The sequence below is a fragment of the Pinus tabuliformis genome, chromosome 6, assembly GCF_031772625.1.
Source record: "Pinus tabuliformis cultivar Carrire ecotype Pingquan chromosome 6, CPIR1, whole genome shotgun sequence".
NCBI lineage: Eukaryota > Viridiplantae > Streptophyta > Pinopsida > Pinales > Pinaceae > Pinus > Pinus tabuliformis.
In genome coordinates, this window is record NC_142292.1 from 693,211,943 (window position 1) to 693,229,385 (window position 17,443).

General features: G+C 37.1%; 3 pseudogenes; all 3 read left to right on the plus strand.

Annotated features, from left to right (window-relative positions):
• The first annotated feature begins 3,319 nt into the window (after positions 1–3,319).
• On the plus strand, positions 3,320–4,030 carry LOC149260538 (putative fructokinase-5 pseudogene; annotated as a pseudogene).
• A 3,160-nt stretch (positions 4,031–7,190) lies between these two features.
• LOC149260539 (cytochrome P450 CYP72A616 pseudogene) lies at positions 7,191–7,736 on the plus strand (annotated as a pseudogene).
• An 844-nt stretch (positions 7,737–8,580) lies between these two features.
• Positions 8,581–9,364, plus strand: LOC149260540 (putative fructokinase-6, chloroplastic pseudogene; annotated as a pseudogene).
• Positions 9,365–17,443: the final 8,079 nt, after the last annotated feature.

The following is a 17,443-nucleotide window of genomic DNA, read 5'->3' on the forward strand; positions in this document are numbered from 1 at the left end:
TATAAACATAATATTTGTCGTTAATTGTCTGAGTTACATTCCGCAGGTAGTCAGTATTCCACGTATATAAGTATATAGGATCATTCTCCGTGTACTTTTGGGTATATCAGATGATGCTCCACGTATGATAAATATATTGGAACGCTTCCTATCGTACAAGATGCACTAGACAACACTAATACAGATTGAGCTTCCATGTACTTTCGGGTATATCGGAAGATCCCCTCTAGGTTGCAAACCTGCCATAGGTGACTGAGTTAGTCGTCTTGTTGTTTGTGATACACTGAACACAACATTCAGGGAGATTTCCTGCATGTAATGGAAATAGTATTTCGCAATTCACAATCGCTTGGTAACCTTTTATACCTAGTATCCCATTTTTACTACTTTTATTTATTTTCATTGATACCAATTGTAAAATTAACTATCATATATTGTTAGAATTACTAACTAAAATTAAGTTTTCAGTAGACCTAGGGTTGAATCTGATGGAAATAGTTTCGGAATTTACTGTAACAGCCCTGGTGAAAAAACTCATGTAAAAATATAAAAGGCCACGATGATGGGACATGTATTCCAAGCTGAATAGTGGGCAGGACATCCTGGTGGGTGTTCATTTGGTTGTTTATGGGTAAATAAATTGGCAAAGGAAATGGCTAAGGCATTAAAGAGGCAAAAAGGTATTTTGGCACATTTATTTATGAAAATAATGGAAATTAGGATAAAAGGAAGGTGAAAGGTCACAGGTTGCATGTGAGGAGGAAAACAAAGGAAAATAATGGAAAATGAAGAAAATAGAGGCCTCATTAATAAAAAGGCTTCTGAGGATGAGTGGGCAAGACTTGGTCAGTATAGTTTTGGAGCTTGTTGTAACTTTTCCTGACACCTTTGGAAGTTACATTTTTTTGAAATCTGTCAGTTTATTCCATGACACAATTATGAGGAATAAAGGTGCATATACAACTTCTTGGGTTATTTTAATATTAAGTTTAATTTTTAAATAACTTTAATTTTATAAAAAGTATAAAATTATATTTTTTATAAAATGTTTTTTCATTTAAAATATTAATTTTGTGTAAAATTTTTGGGTCCATAATACTTCTCTAAGTTAGACTCATGTTACATATGCCTTCGAAATCTACAAACTCATCAAAGTCATAAGCCAAGTCAAAGTTCAACATTGAAGCGCCAAGCCAAGGGAGGAGACCACAGGGGGTGTGGTAAATGATGGAAGCGTAAGAGGTAAAAGTCTTGTACTTTTTGACGGTAGATATCCGTGTTCTCAAATCAATGTATGAAGTTTAATTTTGGGCCTCCATGGTCATCTGAGCTTTAACAGTTGGGGGAGTTCGAAATAAGTCAGTTTTATAAAACCACGTATGATTACGTGGCATCATTAGGTAAATTTGAGTCCCCCCCAGGGGAAAAACAACTTACCATAATTGACCCCATCCGAAATCTACTGGTGGTTTCAGGGACAACGTAAAGGTTAATTCTGCCAAGTAGGGTTTAAGGTGGCAATAAGATCCTTGTGTGGCCATCTTTCAAATGCACAACGTCTATCTTCTCCAGGAGAACGATAACTACTGTAAATAAAAAAATTTCTAATGAATTTAGGATGGCAGATATCTTCTAGCTCAACTAATGATGCTTGGAATGAAGAGATGGTGTCCTACTTGGCCCGATTTATTCACTTACATTTGAGGATCCATAACTTGTCTATGCATATAGGGATGACTAGATTAGCTCAGTTGGTAGCGATGTGGAGAATCAAAGAGTCAGTGTGGGATCTATGGCTTGGAGATTATGCCACCATTGGTAAATGAGACTGTTAATGCGCTTGGAGTGTATGTAATAATGAAGATCTCAAACTACCCATGTGGATATTTCAATCGGATGCCTTTACACGTAATCCCCTTGTGATCATGTATATGAATTGTGGAAAGTATCATCATTTGTTAGAGGAATGGAGAAAATTGGTGTTCTTTGGTGCAAAAGAAGTTGAAGTGCTTAAGGAGTTCTGCAATCTAACAATAGATGTTATTTATCGCACAATATTTGGAAGTTGTTACGCAGAGGCAAAGAACATCTTCAATTTGCTTGCTCAACAAATCGTTCTCACAACTGAATTACTTCACAGTGTTTATGTTCTGGGCTTTAGGTTTTTGCCTACAAGTAAGAGCACACAACGCTGGAAGTTGGAGATAGAAATCAGGAAATGCATGAGGCAGATCATTGAGGTTCTGGAAAGGACTACTGACATGGAAAAGTCAGGAATATGTGGGACTGATCTATTTGGTCTCATGATCTCTCCCTAAAATAAATGGTTGGGGGTAGCCTTCAAGATGTACACATGACTATAGAAGAAATCATTGATGAATGCAAGACTTTCTACTTCGCAGGACATGATACCACATCAATCCTGTTGACATGGACCATGTTTTTACTGGGAATGCACTAAGACTGGTAGGAGCATGGAAGCAAAGAGGTGTTGGAAGTCTATGAAAAAATGTTGTTCCAAATGAGGATAGTGTGAATCATCTTAAAATTGTGGGAATGATTCTACATGAAGCCTTGAGACTTTACCCACCAACACACAGTTCACAACGTCAAACATGCAAGCTAATGAAGCTTGGAAGGCTTTCAATTCATGCAAGGACTGAACTTTTGCTTCGAATCCTTCAAATCTAGCATGATCAGTCTTTGTGGGGAAATCATGCAAACGAGTTCAACCCAACAAATTTAATGAGGGAATTGTAAAGGTTGTGAAACATCTATTGACATTTATGCCATTTGGATTTGGTCTAAGGGTATATTTGGGGTAGAACTTTGCTCTGTTGGAAGCGAAACTAGTATTAGCCATGATTCTGCAACGATTTTCTTTTTCATTTCACCATCTTATGCTCATGCACTTGTCATTTTTCTCACCATGCGACCCCAACATGGAGCCCAAGTGATCCTCCACATGAACTAATGCAAATAGGTGTAATTCACATGAAGACATTCCATTTGAAAACATAATTTATGAAGATGACTATGATATTTATGGTGTTTCTGAATTAGTATTTTCAAGTGAGCATATTGATTTGATCAATTGGTGCCCTTATCAAGGTTCATATCCACAATTTTCAGTTTCTTTAGAAGAAGTAGAATCTTTGGCAAATGGTTATCAAAATGTTGTTATCATGTTGTATATGAAGAGGTTTCAATCACCTATCCTTTGTTTATGCTAGTGAATCGAGGCCATTAAGCCACAAACTTGGTTATGATTCCATGATTGGAGCTGTGCGGTACAAAGTTGAATGAAGGAAGCAAGATCACATCGAAAGACTTGATTGTTTGCTTCAGGGAGATGCTCATTGATTTTGTCCCATTGAAGTTATGGGTTTCGTTAGCACAAGCATCAATGTTTAAAAAGGCCCTAGGCGGTGCGCCTGCAAATGTTGTTGTAGCAATAACTGTGTTTGGTGGGTTCTCAACTTTCATTGGAAAGGTTTGTGAAGATGGATTTGGGTTTCAATTGGTTGACATTTTGAAGGAGAACGGTGTGCTAGATCGAGGCATATGCATGATAAGAATGCTAGAACATCGTTTGCTTTTCTTACATTGTGTGATGATGGTGAACGAGAATTTATGTTTTATCGTAATCCCAATACTGACATGTTACTAACCAAGTCTGAACTTGATGTAGACTTACTTTGACAGGCAAGCATTTTTCATTATGGATCAATAAGTCTGAGCTCAGAACTATGCAGGTCAACCCATCTTGAAGGTATGAAGATTGCAAGATGCGTTGGAGTTTTTTTTATATTATGATCTAAATTTTAGATTGCCACTATGGCCATCTCCCGAGGAAGCTTGTAAAGGAATTCTCAACATTTGGGATAAGGCAGACCTGATTAAGATCAATGAAGAAGAAGCATCGTTCCTCACAAATGGAGCAGATTATGAAAAGGATGAGGTAGTCATGTCACTTTGGCATCCCAGAATGAAGTTATTGCTCCTCACTGAAGGGGAAAAGGGTGCTTGAGTTCTTAAAAAGCATGGGCAATGTGTCTTACACATAGCGTCTGCACTAGGTTACGATGGGAAATAAATCCAATACTAAATGTTGGTGTTGGGATTAACTTTTGAGATGCACATGGTGGGATTGTAGGTTACTTGGCAGAGGAATTACTAAATATCCATCTATCCATTCAACAGGTCAAACAATGACCCAATAAATGGGCAGAGATTGAGATTTTCTAAGGTCAAAATTAACTACAACATTTAGAAGCAGATCTTTTGATATTTTTTTTTAGCATCCAAAGGACCGTAGATGGCAATCTAACGAACAATTGGAAACCAATAGATTCAGAAGACGATTCTAAACACTCCAACAATACCTACAACTTGAGACACTTTGCAACAACTTTCTCGATTCTTAGGCAAAGAATTTGCAGACAGTTCCAAATTTCTTGCAGACTATTCAGAGATTGTTTTATTTTTAGTATATTATTCAAGATTTTATTCCAAAATTATTATAACAGTTTAGGAGATAGTTAGTCTATATATTGTTTCATTTGTAATAAACAATGGTTGGCCTTTGATGCCAAAATCTGTCAGCTTTGTAAAAATTTATTACAGATTTCCTAATTAAAGTTTTCTGGCTCCAGTTTATGACAAAATTTGTGTTTCCTGTATGTTTTTCTAGTGTTTTCATAACTTATTTTTGCATACATTCAAAGTAACATAGTAGATTCCAGGTAAGAATAGATTGTGTATCAATCTATCTGAAATCCCCCACAGATTTATAATCATTTAAATAGATTATTTTATTGGACAGTATGTCTGAGATAGCCTCTCTACATCTTTAAATTTTTGCCTCATGTCATCTCTTGAATGTGTCTTATTTGGTTGTAGAAGTCTTCTACACCCATCCAAATTTGATTGGTTGATTAAGTATTGAGTATGACTTCTTAATTATCAGGAATTCCCTTATATTCTTCTGTCAAATTATTTAAAAATCATGTTATTTTGTTAGGCTTGAAGTTGACACTTTGAGCAAGGACTTTGCAAGAGAGGGATTTATTCATGAACATGGATTGTGCAATCATCAGCAACCACCCAAACTAAATCCTAAATCTGGCCATTGTGCTTCATAGGCTGTTGTCCAGTGATAGTGAACAACATTAAACAAAGCCTCGTAACAATTAAGGGAGCACCCTTTGATTCAAGGGCCAACTTGAACCTAAAGGCTGGTTGAGTTGGCTTCTTGGTGTAGTTTTTGCAGCCAAGGACTGCCTACGAGAAATGAGCACAACATTTGGCCCGTTGTTGGGGAGAAAAGTAACGAAGATATCTTTCCCAAGAGAGCAATAAAGATTAGATCTATTCCTTGCTGGTGAACAAGGAGTAGGCATTTTTTATTGGTTGCATTTCTTTCACCCAACGACTCCACTTTGTCATATGGTGATTCCACTAGGTTACCAATTCCACTATTTCGAAATATCAGTTGCCTTTACTGCTGTGTTTGTGCAAGTCTCATTGATAGTTGCAGTCAGCAGTATATGTTTTTTCCTCTTATCCATGATTAGAAATCTAAGATGTCCATAGAGGATGTAGCTTTTAAAGCTCACATATAAGTATCTATTGCGTGTGGAGTTTGAGTTTTATATTTTAAATATGTTTCAAGTTTCCAGTTGCTGGCAAAGTGATCTATCAGTAAATCCACTCCTCACTTGGTTACATTGGAAAGAAGATTACACATAACAGTGTAAATGTTTAGTTCAGTTAGGTAAAGGCTGTGTGGGGTTGAATTAGTTATTTTCAAATTTAGTGAGTATTAGATTATTCAGTTTTGGTGTGCAATGTGTGGATTGTTTCATTTTAAGCAGCTGGCAAGCAGTGAATGAATAAAGAATTATTTTCAAGCAATGGTGCTAGAGGTTTTGGTGAAATTTTATTTATTTTTTATATTCTTTCTGCTGGGAATAATCAATAATGAACAGAGGATGCATTCAAGTAATAGGTTATAGTGGTCAGATTATAAGTTGAAAGTTACAGTTAAGGATTGCAGTGTTTCAGTTGGGAGTATCAGTTTGATTATAGCATATTGTAACTTCAGGTCATAGGTTTATGGTATGACTCCATGCCCAACAATCAAGGCTACTGGTCTACTAGTTCTCTGTGTCCCACAGGGGGAAGCAGTCCCCAGTTGGAGCCGATGTTGTAACTTTTTCTGACACCTTTGAAAGTTACAATTTTTTTGAAAACTGTCAGTTTATTCCCTGACACAGTTCTGAGGCATAAAGGTGCATATACTACTTCTTGGGTTATATATATATATATATATATATATATATATATATATATTGTAAAATTATTGGGTCCATAACCCATCTCTAAGTCAGTCTCATGTTACATGTTTCGAACTCATCAAAGTCATAAGCCAAGTCAAAGTTCAACACTCAAGCGCCAAGCCAAGGGAGGAGCACACACGATGTGTGGTAAATGATGGGAGCATAAGAGGTAAAAGTTTCATACTTTTTGATGACAGATATCCGTGTTCTCAAATCAATGTATGAAGTTTAATTTCGGCCCCCATGGTCATCCGAGCTTTAACAGTTGGGGGTTCCGAAATAAGTCAGTTTTGTAAAATCACGTATGATTACAAGGCATCATTGGGTAAATTTCGGTCCCCCTAGGTGCAAAACAACTTACCATAATCGACCCCCTCTGAAATCAACTGGTGGTTTCAGGGACAACGCAAAGGCTAATTATGCCAGGTAGGGTTTAAGGTGGCAATAAGATCCTTGTGTGGTCATGTTTTAGATGCGCAACATCTATATTATCCACGAGAACGACAACTACTGTAAATCAAAATTTTTCTAATGAATTTAGGATTGCAGATATCTTCTGGCTCAACTAATGATGCTTAGAATGAAGAGATGGTGTCCTGCCTGGCCCGATTTATTCACTTACATTTGAGGATCCATAGCTTGTCTCTGCATCTAGGGATGACCAGATTAGTTATGTTGGTAGCGATCGGGAGAATGAAAGACATAGTGTGGGATCTATGGTTTGGAGATTAGGCCACCATTTGTAAATGAGACTGTTAATGCGCTTGGAGTGTATGTGAAAACAAAGATCTCAAACTACCCATGTGGAGATTTCAATCAGATGCCTTTGTGCATAGTGCCCTTGTGATCATGTATATGAATTGTGGAAAGCACTGCCATATGTTAGAGGAATGGGGTGAATTGGTGTTGTCTAGTGCAGAAGAAGTTGAAGTGCGTAAAGAGTTCTGCGATCTAAAAACATATGTTATTTCTCGTGCTATATTTGGAAGCAATTATGCAGAGGCAAATAACATCTTGAATTTGCAGGCTCAACAAATTGCTCTCGCAACTGAATTACTTCACATTGTTTATGTTTTGGGCTTCAAGTTTCTGCCTACAAATAAGAACATGCAACGTTGGAAGTTTGAGAAAGAAATCAGGAAATGCATGAGGCAGGTGATTAAGGCTCGGGAAAGGACTGCTGACATGGAAAAGTCAGGAATCTGTGGGACTGATCTGTTTGGTCTCATGATCTCTTCTCGAAAAAAATGGTTGGGGGGAAACCTTCAAGATGTACGCATGACTACAGAAGAAATCATTGATGAATGCAAGATTTTCTACTTCGCAGGACATGATACCACATCAATCATGTTGACATGGACCATGTTTTTACTGGGAATGCACCAAGAATGGTAGGAGCATGGATGCAAAGAGGTATTGGAAGTCTGTGAAAAAATGTTGTTCCAAATGAGGTTGGTGTGAATCATCTTAAAATTGTGGGAATGATTCTACGTGAAGCCCTTATACTTTACCCACCAACAAATAGTTCACGAGGTCAGACATGTAAGCCAATGAATCTTGGAAGGCTTTCAATTCCTGTAGGGATTGGACTTTTGCTTCCAATCCTTGAAATCCACCATGATCAGTCTTTGTGGGGAAATGATGCAAACGAGTTCAACCCAACACAATTTAATGAGGGAATTGTAAAGGTTGTGAAACATCCATTGACATTTATGCCATTTGGATTTTGTCCAAGGATATGTTTGGGGCATAACTTTTCTCTGTTGGAAGCGAAAGTAGTATTAGCCATGATTCCGCAATGATTTTCTTTGTCATTTTGCCATCTTATGCTCATGCACTTGTCATGGTTCTCACCATGCGACCCCAACATGGAGCCCGAGCGATCTTCCACATGAACTAACGAAAATATGTGTAATTCACATGAAGACATTCCATTTGAAAACATAATTTATGAAGATGACTATGATATTTATGGTGTTTCTAAATTAGTATTTTCAGATGAGCATATTGATCCGATCAATTGGTGCCCTTATCAAGGTTCATATCCATAGTTTTCAGTTTCTTTAGAAGAAGCAGAGCCTTTGGCAAATGGTTACCAATTTTTTTTTGTCATGTTGTATATGAAGAGGTTTCAGTCACCTGCCCTTTGGTTCTACAAGTGAATCGAGGCCATTAAGGCACCAACTTGGTTATGATTCCATGATTGGAGCTGTGTGGTACAAAGTTGAATGAAGGAAGCATGCTTACCTCAAAAGACTTGATTGTTTGCTTTGGGGAGATGCTCATTGATTTTGTCCCATCGAAGTCAGGGGTTTCGTTAGCACATGCATAAATGTTTAAAAAGGCCCTAGGCGGTGCACCTGCAAATGTTGCTGTAGAAATAGCTAAGTTTGGCAGGTTCTCAACTTTCATTGGAAATGTTTGTGAAGATCAATTTGGGTTTCAATTGGTTGACATTTTGAAGGAGAAATGTGTGTTGGATCGAGGCATACATTATGATAAGAATGTGAGAACAACACTTGATTTTTTTACATTGTGTGATGATGGTGAACGAGATTTTATGTTTTATCGTAATCCTAGTGCTGACATGTTACTAACCATGTCTAAACTTGATGTAGACTTACTTCGACAGGAAAGCATTTTTCATTATGGATCAATAAGTCTGATCTCAGAACTATGCAGATCATCCCATATTGAAGCAATGAAGATTGCAAAAAGCGCTGGAGTTTTTTATAATCTTATGATCTGAATCTTAGATTGCCACTGTGTCCATCTCCCGCGGAAGCTTGTAAAGGAATTCTCAACATATGTGATAAGGTAGATCTGATTAAGATCAATGAAGAAGAAGCATCGTTCCTTACAAATGGAGCAGATTATGAAAAGGATGAGGTAGTCATGTCACTTTGGCATCCCGAACTGAAGTTATTTTCGTCACTGAAGGGGAAAAGGGTGCCTTAGTTCTTAACAAGCATGGGCAATGTGTCTTACACATAGCATCTGCACTAGGTTACGATGGGAAATAACTCCAATACTAAATGCTGGTGTTGGGATTAACTTCTGGGATGCACATGGTGGGATTGTAGGTTACCTAACTGAGGCATTACTAACTAGCCATCTATCCAATCAATGGGTCAAACAATGGCACAAATGGATAGAAATGTGGGATCGTAAAAAAATACAGGTTTTACATAAATTATAATATTATGGTTTAATTGGATACATTGATATTGGTTTTAAAATATATGCAACAACCAAGATGTTAGAATTGCAATAAATTCCAATATGCATGTTAGTTGGAAAGTTTTTGAATAATTTCCATATTCCAGAATTGTTTGAAGAGATTGAGTCTACATATCTTAAAACACTTAATGAAACTTATGATTGGAACCATACTTTTCCCTCCTATAGTCTTTATGGACCTTTTACGGATTGGGATATTATTGGAGGGTTGTGACATGTGTACCAAATAGATGCATCCTACATTAGTTCATGGATATTTTAGAAGCAAACACTATTTGATAAATATTATTGCGTGGGAAACCATATTCATTGGTGAAGCACCACAATAATCAAATCCTTTTGATCAAATGTTTCAGACCCACACATTGGTGGGACATAATGATATTATACCTAAATATAAAAGGTGGTTGAGAGAATTCCCTTTAAAACCATTTGTAGAAAAAAGGGTGGTATTAGAAGAATTTAATAGCATATTTCTAGAAATCATGCATGCATGTAGCTTCTTTATAAATCAAGAATCGTTAATAAGTCTAGTCATAAAATCTGGAAAATGGAGCATTGATGTGCTATTAATGGTATATTTGATATTAAAATCTTGGTCATGTTCAAGAGTATTTTTTGATCTTGAATGGTTAACATATGAAGCAAATCCAATTAATGAGTATTGTGAAGATTAGATAAGAAATTTTTTAACAAAAGAAACGAGATATACTGACTTAATTGGTGTGGAATTTAAAGTTCAAGATATTCCCATGCACCTAAAAATTCGAGACAGGGAATAAACGTGGAGTGTGGACCCATTGGCACATGTTAAAGCTATGGCCGAATAAGAAGAATAGGAAAAAGAAAAAGCAACATGAAGGAAAGGAAAAAGGTATAGTAAAATTGTAGGACCGACCAAATAAATGGCTCTGAAACTTGAATTGAAACTGAACGAGAAACCCAACAGTCTCTTCTACTCATCGATCACAACGTCTTCTTCTACTTCTCTCAACAGGTCTTACGCAATAAAGGTATTTTGCAGAATAATCCTTAGATTAGCGACCTTTTAGGCTTCAATATTAAAATAAATATCAACAAGTTATAAAGCTTTGATTACAAAGGCTATTATGCTCATATAAGATCAGAAGCAGAAAGAATACTCATACTTCACACACATTGACTTTTGTTCACTCGTGATGCCTTAATGAGGAGAAGAGAGTCTTATTTATATAATTTTGCCCCAATATTTGGTTACCTATGACTTACACCAGTAAGTCATTTGGCGCGCAGTCCATGTACTCAACAAATCTTATAAAATCCTATGGATTTGCACTAGTGGGGACTACCACTAGTTATCTCATCCCTTAAAGGATCGACCATATAGGAACCAGATCCTGACATCTACTTTAAGGACACTTTAACAGTGAATAATAAAGGGTCCTGTCAGGAATCTTTACCTGACGATGTCTACTCAATTACTTTGACTTATACTTTACATGGCATTCTAATCGTGAATAATTGAGGGTCTTATCAAGAATCTGATGGTGTATACTCAATTATTCTGACATTTACTTTAAAGGACATACCAACAGTGAATAATTGAGGGTTTCGTTAGGAATATTACCAGATTAGGTCTACTCAATTATTTTGTACACTTATTCAGAATCATTAAAACACACACAATCATCTTCTCCACAAGAAAATCCCATTAGTGGTGAAGGAAGAGATTCAATGTATTTATTTAGCGATATATTTTCAATATGCTCTTCAAAATTCCAATCTTCACCAAGTACTAGGTAAGTGTAAATTGATATTACACAAATTGAAAATCCTCAGTCCTTGAATCCTCCTAAATTGACTTGTGATGAGGTCTACAATAAGTCTACGATAGATGTCTTAAAGAAAAAGGTGTTGCTTAAAGAAACTGAGGTCAAAATAAAATTTTTGGGCCACGCACACAAATCATAGCCTTAAATAGACTTTTTGTTGAATAATTAAAAAAGTTTGCAGAGTATCTTTAGAAATCAAAATATAATTACATTCATTTTGGGGGGATCGAAATAGGAATAGCTCCTTTATTTAGACATGGAATAAATTCTCCCTGTTTGGTCAAGCTATTTGACACCGGACATAAAAATGATGAACATCCTGCAATGGATTGATCACTGGAAATCTAAAGTTGAGTACTCACTATAGCACTATATATCCAGATCATGTTCTCAGTTTAGCATATACCCATCATAAAGATGCTTAGAAAGCTTTAGTTGGTGTACAAGGATTATCTGTGGTAGAAGATTCTGAGTTTATCTCTTTAATCATCCAAACTTCTTTTCAATTAACTAATGCAACCCAGCCAAAACTGAAGGGGTATCTTATTGTTGGGTGTGGAGCCTGATTATCTTCCTTATTAAGAGGTATCGTCGCGTTGGACCTTAGTTCGTAATGTGGTGACAACGCCGCCCGTAAAATGTATGCTGCGAGGGGGGTTGATCAGGTGATCATGTTCTAAGTGGAAAAAATGCTCAAATTTTGAATTGTTCAGAATTGGTTGAAACCAGAACGACATGATAGGCCTTGTCGATACGATCTTGTAGCCGTGAACGACACTCAAATTTGACACTGTATGTGAAGGTTATTCAGGTTTGAAAATTCACATTTTCATGTAAAAGTCCAGTTTGACTTGGGTTGACTTTGAATTTAAAAAAATATATATTCCGAGAATATTCCTCGAAATATTCCTCGAAATATTCTAGGAATATTCCTTGATGGCCAATGAATGGATCCCACATGGCCTGCCCGGAGGCCGCCACCTGGCCCCAAGACCGCAGGTTTATGGTGCAAAATTTTTGTGTCTCCACAGGATTCGATCGCGGGTCTCCGCGCTACCAGCCCACAGGCCCGCCCTCGCAACAGTTCTTAACCATATCAGCTCACGGTTTATACTTATTATGTTACAGGTTATGGTTTGGGGGGATGGACTGCCAGTGGTCCTAGGAGACGAGTTCACATGCCACCATCTGCGTCGCGGTTAACTGCTAACTCCACAGCCTTAACACGTTAACCGCCCCCGAATCGCGGTCACATGCGCAGTGTACTCTGGCGGTCACGGTTAGTTAACCCGCTGACTGGAACTGCCGCCAGAATCCCGGTCACATGCGTGCGGTTTAGGCCGACGGTTACGGTCAGCCCGAAGGTTTCTCTGGCAGAACTCTAAATTTAGCCCCAATTGCCAAAATTAGCGGAGCTAACTACAGTTACTCCAAGTTTGGTGGAGTGTCTTTAGGGCAGATTGGACAAAACTTCAGTTGGTCATAACTTTCACTAGGGAGAACCTTTTTGAGTGAATTTTCTTTTTGATTTTGGATATTCTAAGCATTCCAGAGCTGATGGTACAGGTTTCAGAGCCAAAAAAGCTCATCTTCAGGTACTTTTCAGTAGAGAAGCTTGGAGAGCCATCAGGGCCTAGGGAGTGTTGGAGCTATATTGGGCTATGGTTAAACATTGGAGGTGAAACAAAAGCCATTCTTTACTGTTCTCTGTGTTCTGAACTCATTTCCACAACTTATTTTGCATGTTTGGGCTTTCTTTTCACTGTATAACCAATTTGAGCATCTAATAAGAGCAAGGACATGCCCATTTGGGGGCCTTGGCCTGGCAGATGTAGCCCAAGAGGGGTGAACTGCCTTATCAACTGTTGTGTTATATTAGGTGATTTTATCTTGCCGTGTTTTTCAGATCTGATATGCTAAACAATAAATTGAAATAATACTCCTCCACACAATTGCAAGACACGAGTAACAATTTGCACATATTTCAGATTTGATATGCTAAACAGTAAATTGAAATAATACTCCTTCACACATAAGACTCAGAAAATTATCAAAAACACTTTGTTTCAATTGCAAGACATGAGTAACAGTTTGCACATATAATTTAATGGAAATGAATACCTTGAACAACAAATACAAGTAGTTTCATTTTTAGATTAGTTGGTATCAGAACTCAGTTTTGAGTATTAGTTTTGTGCAAAGATATTTTAACTGTTTTGCAAGTTTTAATGCTTACCAAGCTTAAGCTTCAAAGAGGGAAAGGACAATTGGTTAGAGCACAAGGTAATCCTCAACCAAGGAGGGCTAGGGTGCCATTATCTCCACCTTCTAATTCACCCTCAATAGCCTTAGAAGAAGCTTCAAGTATGTCTGAAAGGGAAGGAGAAGTTCCTGAAGACATGAATCCAAGAGAAGAAGAACGGGTATTCAGAAAAGCTTTTTTGGACATGACTGATATGGTAAGAATATTATACCAGGAAAGGAATGATAGGTTGGTTGGAGAAGGGTCTAAACATCAGAAAGAAGGAGAGGGCTCTCTAAGAGGAAAGAAAGGTGATGATAATTAAAGAAAGGACACGGAGGAAATGGTGATCCGCCATCTCCATCGTCATCCTCTACCTCGGTAAATCAAACCTCATAAGCCTAAATCTTCTGGAAAAAGTCCATTTTTAAAGCTAGATGTTAAATTTGAATTACCCATGTTTAACGGTGAAGTCAATGTAGAGAAACTTGACAACTAGATAAGACAGTTGGAAGTTTATTCAAGGATACAAAACTTACAGGATGACAACACCAAAATTCAGTTAGCCTCTTTAAGAATGGATGGAGCAACATTGGTATGGTGGGAAGCCAAGACCAAGGATGAAATTAAGAAACATGGTAAGATTACTTTAACATGGGCTGAATTTATTTCCGCAATTAAGAAGCAATTTTATCCTCTTGCTCATTTACAAAAGGCTATAATGAACTAGCAAAACTTTAGGCAACTAAAGGGACAAAATGTTCAAGACTACACCCATGAGTTTAGGAGAAGAGCACTCTTATTAGGGGTAAACTTACAAATTCAAGACACTTTGCTGAAATATATAGGTGGTTTGCACAACTACCTTAAACATACTATCCTTATGTTCAATCCGACTAGTCTAGACGAAGTTTGTGTACAAGCTACGCATTTAGAGACTAGAGGGGAAAACACTTTTGATGAGGGTAGAAACAAGCCTTTTAAGGGGAAAAACAAAGAGAAAACCTTTAAGGGAAAAGGCAAAAAGAATGCATCTGCCAAAAAGGAGGGTGAGAAAGTGATATGTAAACACTGTTCAAAAGAAGGCCATAAAGAGAAAAATTGTTGGAAACTTTATCCTGAAGAAAGAAATCAGTTTAAAAAAAACAAAGGAAAGAAGAAAACTACAACTACTACAACTACACCTCAAGATTTAGGTGATGAAACCAAAATTGCAGCCATGGATTTAAAGAGTATGAAGGGAAAGGAAACTGAAACTAAAGTACTAGTACTTAAAACTGTCATGTACAAGCTCCTAATGAGGAAGAAAGAATTGAATTGTTCCATGTGAGGGTAGTTTCAAAACATATAAAAATTGACACACTGTTTGACAGTGGGTCACAAGAAAATATCATATCAAAAGACTTGGTCAAACAGATTAAACTTGAGACCATTCCACATCGAAAGCCTTATCCACTTGGGTGGATATGCAAGGATGCAAACTTACAAGTCTCAAGAAAGTGCATATTGCACTTGGCAATTACTGCACACTTTATAGACATAGTTGAACTTGATGTAGTACCGCTTGATATATCAGGAATTGTTTTGGGAAGTCCTTACTTATTTGACAAGAAAGCGATCTTCCATCGCCATGAAAATAAATATCATCTTTTTAAAGATGGCAAGGAGTACATTGTCAGGGCACATCACAAGAAGGAAAATATAGCGATGGTAAATGTGGGAAAGGTAAAAAGGCTAGTTAATTTAAGTAAGAGTTTTGTACTTCTTATGATCAAGCCTAAGGTTGATGTGAATCATGAGTCATTTGAAAATTGTGATTCCAAGCTTAAATCAGATTTATATGATGTAGTTGATGCACATCATGAGATGTTTCAGGAACAAAAGGTTTTCCTCCTAAAAGGGAGATTCAGCATGAAATCCATTTACATCCAGATTGTCCTCTTCCTAACATAGGCATGTACTACATGTCTATCATGGAGAATGCTGAAATAAAGAAGCAAATTAAAGACTTGTTGGACAAAGGTTTCATAAGACCAAGCACTTTGCCATGTGGGTCACTGATAGTGTTGATTCCAAAGAAAGATGGAACTTGGCGCATGTGTGTGGATTTCAGGGCATTGAACAAAATAACGGTAAAGAATCGTTACGCACTCCCAAGGATAGATGATTTGTTAGATCAGCAGAAAGATGCTAAATATTTCACTAAGTTAGACTTACGTAGTGGTTATCATCAAGTTAGAATTGAATAAAGTGACATTTGGAAGACAAATTTTAAAACCAAACAAGGATTCTATGAGTGGCTTGTTATACCGTTTGGTTTATGCAATGCACCTGCAACTTTCATGCGGGTAATAGATGATGTCTTACGTCCTTTTCTTGATGATTTCGTTATTGTCTACTTAGATGACATCTTAATTTTCAGCAAGACTAGAGAAGAGCATGTCATGCATGTTAAGAAAGTACTTGATATTTTGAAGAAAAATCAGTTATTTCGTAAAATGTCAAAGTGTGAATTTGGAAATACTTCTTTGGTTTATCTGGGACACATAGTAGGAGGAGGTGCTTTGAGAATTGATCCTTCTAAGGTAGAAGCTATTTTAAATTGGCCTACTCCCAAATCCATTACAGAGGTAAGAAGTTTTTTCGGTGCAGCTCAGTATTAGAAGAAGTTTATTTTAACTTCTCTGCCATAGCAGCTCCTATGCATGCAATGACAAGTGAGAAGCGTGCTTTCCAATTGGGAGGCAAGCAACAGAAAGCTTTCGAGTCTTTGAAAGAAAAGATAAGTTTAGCTCCAGTTCTTGCATTACCGGACTTGAGACAGCCATTCGAGATTCAGACCGATGCTAGTGATTACGCCATGGGTGCAATTCTCTTACTACGTGTTAAGCCTATCACATTTCATTCTGAAACATTTAATGGTGCTATTGTGAATTATCCTACATATGATAAGGAGTTTTATGCATTGGTACAAAGCGTCAAAAAGTGGAAACACTATTTGATGGGCAAAGAAACAGTTGTTCATACCGACCATCAGCCTTTATAGTACTTGCAGTTGCAAAGTAAATTGTAGCAGTCACGACATTTCAGATGGATGGGCTTCCTACAACAATTTCACTTGGTAATAAGGTACAAGAAAGGTATTTTCAATAAAGTTGTTGATATGCTTTCAAGGCCTATTATTAGTGCTACTACTTTACTTAAGAATGATTCTATTGTACATGAGAGCTACATAGAACAGTATGCATCAGATGTTGATTTTAAGGATGTGTATGCTAACTTGAGTGAAGGGAATCATGTTGAGGAGAATGATTATCATTTGCATAATAATTTGCTGTTTCATATGGGCAAGTTATGTATACCACAGGGAGAGAGACTAAGTATCATGAGAGAATCTCATTCTTCTCTTATTGCTGGACATTTCGGGGTAAGAAAAACGGTGGCACATTTACAGAGGTATTGTTATTGGCCTCGCATGGTAGATAGTGTTTCACGTTTCATTAGAGGTTGTTCATTATGTGCTACAAGCAAGCCTAGCAATAGGAAGCTTGGATTATATACGCCATTGCCGGTACCTTCTAGACCATGGGAAAGTGTTTCTATGGATTTTGTAGGAGGTCTACCATTATCTAGAAAGCAACATGATTATCTTTATGTAGTAGTTGATAGATTCATCAAGATGTGTATTATTATGCCATGTAAGAAAACTATAACTGCTGAACAAACTGCTGATTTATATTTTCAACATGTATGGGTTCATTATGGCTTGCCTACTTCTATTGTTAGTGACAAGGATTCCAGATTTGTTG